The sequence below is a fragment of the Ammospiza nelsoni genome, chromosome 29 (genome assembly GCF_027579445.1).
Source record: "Ammospiza nelsoni isolate bAmmNel1 chromosome 29, bAmmNel1.pri, whole genome shotgun sequence".
NCBI lineage: Eukaryota > Metazoa > Chordata > Aves > Passeriformes > Passerellidae > Ammospiza > Ammospiza nelsoni.
The window spans coordinates 1,643,927-1,654,337 of NC_080661.1; positions in this window are offsets into that span (position 1 = coordinate 1,643,927).

Below are 10,411 nucleotides of genomic sequence, written 5' to 3' on the forward strand. Positions count from 1 at the left end.
TTCTGCCTCTTCACAGCAGCAATGGCAGCGCAGGGGGCGCCGGCCCGGCCCGGCCCAGCCGGGGCTTATGGCCAGGGGCCGCAGCAGCACCTGTCCCTTCCCCCCTGCCCCTTTCTTGGCTCCCAAGGGCTTTTTCCAGCTTAATTCGGAAGCAGAGCAACCAGCACCCACACACAGCCCTGACTGCTCAGGGCCCACCTGTGCTGCCCTGAGCCAGCCCTCAGAGGAAGAAAGGATCAGGTTCCAGGGCAGTTTTCAGCGCTCTTTTACTCACCCTGAGCTGACAGCAGGAGGCTACTGCTGCCTCTGCCTTGGCAATTGGAGATCATGGCTGCTCTTGGCCCTCTTGTGCTTGCCGCCTGAATTTTATCAGTACACCTGCACTTCCCGCTTTCAGTCACTGCTGCCCACTGTGCTTTTGTGATGGTGAACTCAGTGTTTTTGTCACAGGCATCATGATTAGCAGAGACTGAAATGCTCACAAGTCCTTGAGTATTAAGTCGTGGGGAATGAAAGCCTCACAGATCACATTTGCAGCACTCAAACACCACCCTGCTGCTGGTGCTCTTGAAATGGAATCAACCTACAGAGACACTCACAGAAATTGCCTCTGGAGTGGCAAATCAAATGAAAATATCCACCAGGAGATCAAAAAAACAGAACTTGACTGCCTTCATAGCTTCCTTGGAGCAGCAGAAAATGGAGATGCCCAGAGGTATTTTGCACTGCTGCTGATCCCACTTGGAGCCCAGCTCTCTGCAGAGTCCCAGCAGGAACCCAAGCCCAGCCCAGGGAGCTTCCAGAGTGTCCTGGAGATTCTCTCTGCATTCGGTCAGGCTTGCATTCCCCAGCAAGTCCCCAACAAAACCTCCTGTTCTCTTGGGTTAGAAAGGCACAATGAAAAACTCAGCAATGGCACAACTGCCCAGCCCACAAGGAAAAGTAAGAACAAGTTGCCAAGGAATCCAAACATTTGTCTTGCTTTGCTGCAAAGTCGTGCTTCACTCACAGTGTGGAAAGCTAAGAGAAGCTGCAGTTGGGGGCACATCTTGTGACAGAAGCTGCGCCTCGTTCTCCAGGAAAGGTTCTTGAAAAGGGCAGACAGGACTGTGGAGAAGAGTCCTGGGGAATTGAAACAGCTTTCCAGAGGTGAAATGAAAATGGAAAGGAACAATCTGAGATGTTTTCTTCTATTTATTCCTATGCTCCCCCTTTCCATGTTGCACTGCTTCTCCATGCCATGAACCCCAAATGCATCTCACCTCTCAGACTGGTGACTTAGCGAGTTTTAGACACTGCAAAATACCATGAGCTACACCCAGTTTGCCTTGCCCTGGTTTTGTTGGAAAGCAATGCTGGAGTGCAGTGCTCAGGTCGGGCACGAATCCTGCAGGCAGGGAATGTGCCCCGGCAGTGTCTGAGCCTCAGCAGGGACAATGCACAGCAGCGAGCGGGGGATTTGCTGTGCCCTGTGCAGGAGTCAGGACTCTGGATCTGGGCTCAGCACGGCGAAGTTCCCGTGTTTGGACAGACTCAGGGGCTGCCCCGAGGGCAGCGAACGGGAGAGTTCCTGGCTGGGAGAGGCCCCAGCAAAGGAGGGGATCTTGTCCCTCCTCGAGACCCTTTAAGGGTCTTCCAGGCCCCTTTGAAGTGGAGGTTTTATCTTTTGAGGGTTTTTTTGGGGGGATCCCACCACTCCAAGGGTGTTTTTTCCTTCCCATTTTAGGGTGTTTGCGGGGCCGCAGCCACACAAGCCCCTTTCAAGGGGGGATCATGACAGCTCTAATTGGCATTTTTATGGGGCCCCCACTCCAAGCCCCTGTAGGGGATGTTTTGCCTCCCAGGGTGGATTTTTGGGGTTCTCTCTACCATCGCCGCTTTAAGGGCCCCCACTATGGTCGGGTCCCACTATAAGTCTCCTAAGAAAGGGCAACACTGCTCCCATTGATTCCGACAGTGGAGCCTGGGAGGGGGAGTTGGAGATCCTGGGAATGTTGGGGGTCCTGGGAGGGTTTGAGAGTCCCTGGGTGATGGCAATGGGGACTCAGTGCTGGGTATAAACTGTTGTGAGGGGTTCCTGGGGAGGTTTTGTGTATACCGGGGATTTTGGGGGGTCATGGTGGATTTTTGGGGGTTCCCAAGGAGGGGGTTTTGGGTGTCCAAAGGGGGGATTAGGCGATGCCAAGGGGAACCCAAGGCTGTTTTGGGGTACCTGCCAGTGACAGAGATGGGGATCCCGTGCCAGGTATGAACCTTCTCAGGGGGATCTGGGGGGATGTTGGGGGACCTCCTCTGGGAATTTTGATGTCCTGGGAGGGTTTGGGGGGATCTGTATGGGGTTTTGTGGTGTTGGGGAGCTTTTGGAGAGCCCAGGGATGATTTTGGGGTGTTCCAGGGGGTTTGGGGGTCCTAGGAGTTTTTGGGGGTACCTAGGCAATGCTGGTGACAGAGCTGGGACCCCGTGCTGGGAATGAACCCCCTCACTGAGCACAGGCAGCATCAGCGTGTTAAGGGGGATCCTGGGGGCCTGGGGGGTCACCCCAACCCCCAGGGGACCCCAAATGCTGAGGGAGCCCCGAACTCCCCTCAGCGCTGGATCTGCTGCAGGCAAGGGGCACCAGCACTCAGCCTCCAGCCCCACCATCACAGTGGGGCTGTGGAAGAAATCTGGGGGGGCACGGACAGGTCGGGGGGGACTCCCCAAAATCCTGGGAATGGGGGAGCACCAGGGGAACTCCCAGGAATCCCCATGTGCGGCTTATGGGGGACCCAGGAGGAGTTTGGGGGGACTGGGTGGGACATGGGGGACCCCCAGAAGTCTTGGGAGGGTGAACCCCAGGAAGGGTTTGGGGGGAAGCGGATTGGAGCCTCCAGACGCTGAATCCGATGAGGAGAACAACGCCGATGGTAGCGTGGACAGACCCAGGGAGCACCAGGGTGAGATTCCCGCTGGATTCCGGCTCTGGGAAGCACGGCATGGTGAGGCGGGGAGGGGAACCCCCATCGTGCTGCTCCACATTCCCAAAGGGAGGAATAGGGGTCAGGGGGTCTCTGGGTGAAGGAAAATGGGGCTCTGGGGGCTGGGAGAGGGGGGATGGCCGGGAAGGGGGTGCGGGTTGTTGGTGCCGGATAAGGGGGCGCAGGGTGGAACCCATGCCCGGGAATGGGGGTGCGGGGGGATGGCGGTGCCAAGGAATGGGGGTTCCAGGGCCCCTCGGTGCTCCGGAACGGGCGATCACAGAGTCCCGGTGCCGGGGTCCCCCTCAGCTCTCGCCGCCCCCCGGGGCCCAGGAGCGCCCCCAGCCCCAGCGCTGGAGCCATCGCGCTGCTCTGCTGTGGCCCCGCCCCCTGAGCCGCCTCCGGCCCCGCCATTGGCGCCGCTCTTTGCTGCCCGCCAATGGCGCCCCGAGTCTTTGGTGGCGTCACCGGTCGCTGGGCAAAGGGAGGCCTGGGGGTGAGGGGCCCCCGGCTGGCCAGGAATGGGGTCCGGGGGTCCCCGGGCTCATGGAAACGGGGGATCCAGGGCCTGGCAGAGGAGGATACCCGGGAAAGGGGGTGCAGGGGGTGTGGGGGCAGGATAAGGGGGTGCAGGGGGTCCTGCAGCTGGGGAAGGAGATGCGGGGGGTCCCAGTGCCCAGGAATGGGCATTCAAGGGGGTCCCCGGGGGGCTCTCCAAAGCCCCTGCCGGGGGGCAGCAGGAGCTGGCTCAGGAGCTCTGGGCAGAGAAAAGGGGGTGACTCCGGCTTGGGGGCACATTGGGGACTCACACATGCCCCGGGGGGACACGAGCCCCGGGGACCCCCCCTCACCTTGTCCCGCAGGGGAGGCCCAGCCCCAGCCCGGGCGGACGATGCCCCCGAGCCCCGGCAGCATCTTGGGGAGCGTCCGGGGCCGGGAGGGGCAGGATCTGGGAAACGGCGGCGGCTGCCGGAGGCCGCGGGTGCCTGGGAACCGCGAACGGGGCGGCGGCGTCTGCGACAGCGGCGCGGCGGCCCCGTCTGCGACAGCGGCGCGGCCTCAGCTGCCTGAGAACGCGGCCCTGGCTGGGTGTGCGCAGCCTGGGCTCCTGCAGGCGGCTTCCCTGGGCGATTCGCCAAGGGAATTGTTCGCGGAGCATTGGCCTGCGCAGAGAATTCCTACACCCGCAGAGCATTGGCCTCTGCAAAGTTCTTACACCTGCAGAGCATTGGCCTCTGCGAAGATTTCATCAACGTGCAGAGCATTGGCCTCTGCCAAAGGTTCCTGAATTTCCTTTGAAGGTAAAGATTGACTCAAGTTGAACTTTTTGGTTTTGTCTCATCTGCACTCTGAGAGAGAATGGCAAAGGGAAATATAGGATGGGATAGGGCCCGTCTTCTGGTGCAGCAGTTTAGTGGTTTGCCCAGCTGAGTGGATGAACAATATATGCTCTACTGATTGTGCTTTTTTTTTGCAATGAAGAAATGCAACATTTTCTAAATGTACTGGTCTATCCATTTTTTTTCCCTATAGTGATTGCTTAACCGCTTAAATGTGAACGAGTTCTGTTCAAGTTTCAGTGGGTTGTTATCATCTGGTTATTAAAATTATTAGGGAGATGCCTCTGAATTGCTGCAGCAGCCTGGCTGCCCTCAGCTGACATTCTGACCAGAAGCCTTGTGAGCTCACCCAGCACATCAGAGAACCCACACAACAGGAATTCCATCCTTGGGTAGGGGATGGGGTTTCACTATGTCAGGTTGCACAAAGCTCCTGCTCCTGGACAATTCCTGGGATGGCACATCCACTTCTCTGGAGAAACAGTTTCAGTTTTGTTCCACTCTCATCATTGCAAATTATTTCCTCCTTCTAACAAATGCAAATCCCACCTCATTCACATTAGAGATATTGACCGTGTTCTGCCACTGCAAGATTTGCCTGAAAATAGCTTTGACCTCTATTTTCCCATTTTCACAGACCTTGGAGAGGACCCAAAAACCTCCCAAGATGGGGTTTGGAGGCCTCATTACAGCAGGTGGAGGCTGCAGGCTCTGGGCTCAGTGGGGTGGAGACTGAGGACAGAACAGGAGTAGCCTGGCAGGGGCTGAAGGGTGGTTTCAGAGAGGCTGGAGCTTTTCTTCCTGGAGGATATAAGCATGAGAAGGAAATAATGGCAGCAAGGGCAGCTGGGGAGGTCCAGCCTGGGCAGCAGCAGAAAGGAATTTCCCTGCCAGAGCCTGGAGCAGCCCCAGGCTCTGTGTGGGCAGGCAGAGGCAGGCAGGAGGCAGAGCTGTCAGCAAAGGAAGGGCCCAGCCAGGTGGGGCAGCCGGGGGATGCCAACAGCCTGCAGGGACAGAGGCGCAGGGCAGGGACACCGTGGGACAGCCTGGGCTGCACAGGGCACAGGGATGGGCAGCAGCTGCAAGACAGCCCTGCCAGAGCCAACATTGGCAGCACTTTGGCCATGGCTGCTGGCCCTGGGCCTGAGGCCAGGAGGGGACAAGTGACCCTTGCAGGCCTGGGGCCTCATTGCCTCCTTGTCCCTGCTAAGCAGCCTGGCAGGGGCCGCCCCATGCTCCTGCCCTTGGCATTGCACATGCCCACATGCCAGTGCCCATCCCGGGAAGAGCCCTGAGCAAGGAGGGAGGGACAGGATCTGCCTGGCCAGGGGCTGGGGCTCAGGCCTTGGCCCTTTGCATTCCTCAAACACATCAAACTTTGCTCAGCACCAGAGACACCTTTGCCTTGCTTGTCCCCAGCTGTCATCACTGCCTCCAGTGTTCTGCTCTACCTGGAACCTGGGGACACTTTCTCACTTGTGTTCCTGACAGGGTTCTCTTCAAAGTCCAAGAGACTTCAGGGTTTCAGTGTAACTGAGTTCTTGAGTGTTCTATGAGATCACAGAGCTGGATGTGTCATCACATAGTAGGATGTGAGAGCATAGAGCAGACTCTGCCATCATAGAGTGTGGCTCTGTGGCATCAGAGAGTGGGCTGTGACTTCACCGGGTGGCTGTGTAACATCATAGAGCAGGCTGTGACATCACAGAACAGACTGTGACATCACAGTCTTTTATGACATCACAGCACTGCTGTATGACATTACAGGGTAACTGAGTTAGCTTTGTGACATCACAGGAGCTGTGTGACATCACAGGTGATGTATGACATCACAGGGGCAGTGTGACATCACAAGGGGGCTATGTGACATCAAAGGAGCTGTGTGAAGTCACCGAGGATGTCAATCCTCCCCAGCCCCCCCTCACAGTTTACTCCAGAGAAATCCAACCCTGTTCATGCACAGTGGGGTCTCCTGTCCCCCCGGGTCCCCCTCCGCCAGTGTCACAATGATCCCTACATTCCATGGAGCCACACACCTCTATTTCATGTGTGCAATGCCAGCTCTGTGGCCCCATGGAATGTGGGGATCATTGTGACACTGAGGCCCCATGAAATCAAGGCTCCATTGTGACATTGCAGGGCCTCCTGTCATCAGTGGTCCATTGTGACGATTGGGAACCAAACAAGACCATTGTAACACTGCAAACCCCCTGTGCCCAAAGGTCCATTGTGACATTGCAGGGCTCATGGAATAGAAGAATCACGTGACACTGTGGGGCCTGGGGAACCACGGAGACCATTGTGACACTGCAAGGCCTCATGGAATCCTTGGCACCATTGTGACACTGCAAGGCCTCATGGAATGCAGTGCCCCTTGGTGCCAAGATCATCAAGAATTCAGTTGTCTCTTCTGCTAATAAAACACTGGGGATCTGTGCTTTCCTTCCTATAGAAAAAGAACTCTCCTTCTTCTCCAAGCATCCATGGCCAAAACTGGGATTTCACCTCCAAATTTCCTTATGTCCAGGTATTGTTCCAATAGGAATGTTGCCAGGACAAGTCTGGCTGGCAGTGGTTTCACAAGGGTCAGCTCTCATCTGTCCCCAAAACAGTGGGGAAGGCTCCGTACTGTCTTTCCTATGGGAAAAAAATGTCCTGATTCTTCAGGTGCCCATGGCTGAGATTGAGCTTCCACCTCCAAAATTCCCTAAATCCAAAGACTGCTCCCTGACAAAATCTGCCATTCCAGTCTGACTGGCCTTGGCCTAGTGAGGCTCTCACCTGCCTTCTAAACACTGGGGCTCTGTGCTTTCCTTCCTACAGAAAAGAACTGTCCTTCTCAGACAGGTGCCCATGGCTAGAATTGGGATTTAACTTCCAGCATTCCCTGTTGTGACAGACTGGAGGAGATTGTTGGCTTGAAACATTTTGTGTGTGGGGGAGGAAGGGGCAGGTCCAGCCTTGCCCTGCCCTGTGACCCAATCCCCCCAGAGCCTCTATCCCAGCCCAGCAGTGTCTGCCAGTCCCTGGCACAGCACAGGCAATGCTCCACAGCCACCTCTGCAGCCCCAGCCCAGCTCCTGAGGGACCAAATGAGCCACAGTCCCACCTGGGGGAAGGGCCCAGGAAGACCAAGGGGTATTGAAGGCTGACCGCAAGGCAAGCACACATCTTGACCCTACCTCTTCTTGGAATTTCCATCTGAACATAGCTGGACTCCAGGGACTGGCAGCTGTGTGTGTGCATCTCTAATATTTTTTGTTTCTTTCTCTCTTTCTGTGTCTTCTTCTAATTTCCTCTTCTTGCAAATTTCGATTAACTTAAAATTGAATAGGCTTAGAGTTCGTGAAGTTGAATGGGCCAAGTCAATGTAATGAGAAGTGTTTCTTTTTGATTGAATGTCATATTAAAGATTTTGCCAAAGATTCTCTGATTTTCTGAAGTTCCCAGTAAAGACTGTTTTGTTGTTTTGAGCTCCTGAGTATCTCTTGTTGGTATTTCTCCAGGAAGTCCAATTCAGAATACAGAAACAATTGTAATTCCTTTTAAATATCTCCTTGACAGAGTTTCCTACTGGATGGAAGTCAGGGCTTGTCTGTCCTGCTTGGCCCAGCCCAGGCAGGGCTTTCCCAGCCACATTCCACACTCCATTTCCCAGCTGGAGCCGCTGGTGCCTCTGAGTTGTGCTGCCCCAGCCCCAGGGACGCTCTCCTTGCCTGCCCATTCCCCCACAGTCTCTGGGCAGGGATGGCCTCAGTGGGGGCTGCTGACATCCTCAGCACCTTGGAGGCTGCTGCTGAATTTTCCTGCTCCAGAGGCTTGTTCAGCCTTCAGCTCTTCAGTGCAGGAATTCAGTGTCCCAGGGCTCATTAACATTCAGAACAGCTAAACAAGCTAAGCTTCTGGGAATAATTTGATTTAATTAATAATTTGTTCAAATCAAACGTGTGGTTAATTAGTCAGATTTCAGAAGCCAATTCAATGTGAATACCCTGAATTTTAAAAAACAGCAAGAAAATTTCTTTTTAGGTCCTGTAATTTTTTTTTTTACTAGTAATTCATTGAAATGTGCAATCTCCAATTGACATTGAATCTAAGTACCTCCTCATGCAGTTTGACTGGGTATGAAAATCAAGACCTTTCATAGCTGACAATCAATCACACTCTGTCCCTACCCCCACCCCACCATTTTCCCCATCCAAGGCTGGCACTCAGAGCAGCCTTGTGCAAATCTGAGCTCCCTCCAGCCCACACTGGACCTAGCCAACAGACCACAGTTGAACAGGATATAACTTAATAAAAATTACACCATTAAAATAACAATCACACAATTCCAAACTCTTCTCTGAGCTATGTCCAATGTCCCAGCATGTCTGATGAGTCCACTGTTCACAACTGATTTGCATACTAAAATTAATTTTTGATTAATGTGGTTCTGTGATAGATATAAACACAATTAAGTTCTTGTATCAGGATTCTTTTCCTGGACTGAGGACAGAACAGTTCAAACAATTCCTGATTTGCAAATCTATCAGTGGTGGATGGAGAAGGGAGTTCAGGCTGCTCTTGGTGTTGAGGAAATCCTGAAAGCAGCCTGACTCATTTCATCTCCTCATGCCCTGGCTGATCTCCCCTCTTTCCCCTTCCACCCATCGGCTTTTGTCTCCCCCCAGCCCCCTTTGAAGAGCCTGGCTCTGTGTTCTCCATCCCCTCCTCGCTGGCACTGCCAGGCTGGGATGAGGAGCCCCTCAGCCTTCCCTGCTCCAGGCTGGACCAGCCCAGCTCCCTCAGCCTCTGCTCACAGCCCAAGGGCTCCAGCCCCACCTTGGAGGCCCTTCCCAGACCCTGCTCCAGCTGCCAGACATCTTTCCTGCCCTGGGAAACCCAAACCTGGCCCCAGTGACCTGGATAATCCCAGTCCTTGATGTCCTGGTCACACAGCCCTGGCCCCTTGTCCCCTGTCAGGCTCTGGGGTGGATCCTGTGGAACATCCTTTGGTGGAGGCTGTGGCTCCAGGTGGGCCAGGGGGATCCCGGGGGACAGAGACCCTGCTGGGCATGGACAGCATTGGAGTTGTTGGGAGAAACTGTGAGGGGGAGCTGGGGCAGAGTGACCAACCCAGGGACCTGACACAGCCCTACTGGGATGTCACACAGCTGGTCTCTGATGTCACAGCCTGCTCTGTGATGTCACAGCCCATTCTCCAATGTCACACAGCTGGTCTCTGATGTCACACCAGAGTCTGTGATGCCATAGTCTGCACTGTGATGTCAGACCTGTGCCCTGTGATGTCACAGCTGGATCTCTGATGTCACAAAGGCAGACTATGATGCCATGGCTGCTCGATGACCTCACCTAAACCACTCTGTGATGTCATAGCCCACTCTGTGACCACATGGTACCAGATGATAAATTGTCTTCACCAGGTGAGCTCACACCTGGAGCTTGTTCTCCACAACTCCAGGCCTGTGGAAACCACACAGTGCCCATTGTGTGAGAAGGAACTTGGAAGTTCAGCAGCCTCAGTGTCCTGCCAGCTCAGCCAGGCCCACGGGAACATTGGGGTCCATGACCACCAGGGACCACCAGGGAGACCCCCAGGACAGGAGAATGCATGGGTAAAGGGGAGGGGAAATATATTAATGATTTTGGAGAAATTATTATCATATGTATTTTTAGTCCAGGACAATCAATTAATATGTATGCAAAATACAGAATATAAACAGAAACTTTCCTGTACTCAGCATGCACAGCTTTGGGAGGAGCTCTCCCCCGTGCATCCAGCTGAATAAAGAATGCTGCTTCTTAATGCTACATTGGGGTTAAGGAATTTTCTGTTTTACTAAATTTTTGGTAACACTCCCACTGCCAAGGAAAGCTCCTTCTGCTGCTGTTCACAAACAGAGAAGGGCTGGTGGCAGATGTGGAGCTCAGAGGCTGCCTGGGGCACAGTGACCATGAAATAATGAAGTGTTCAATGTTCTGTGAAAGAGGGAGGGGCAGTAACAAAACTTCTGCACTGGAAATAGGAAGGGCAGATTTTGGCCTGTTTAGGCTGCAGATTTGGGGAATACCTAATCAGGTAGTGATTGCTTTAAGGGAAACAGCCCTTA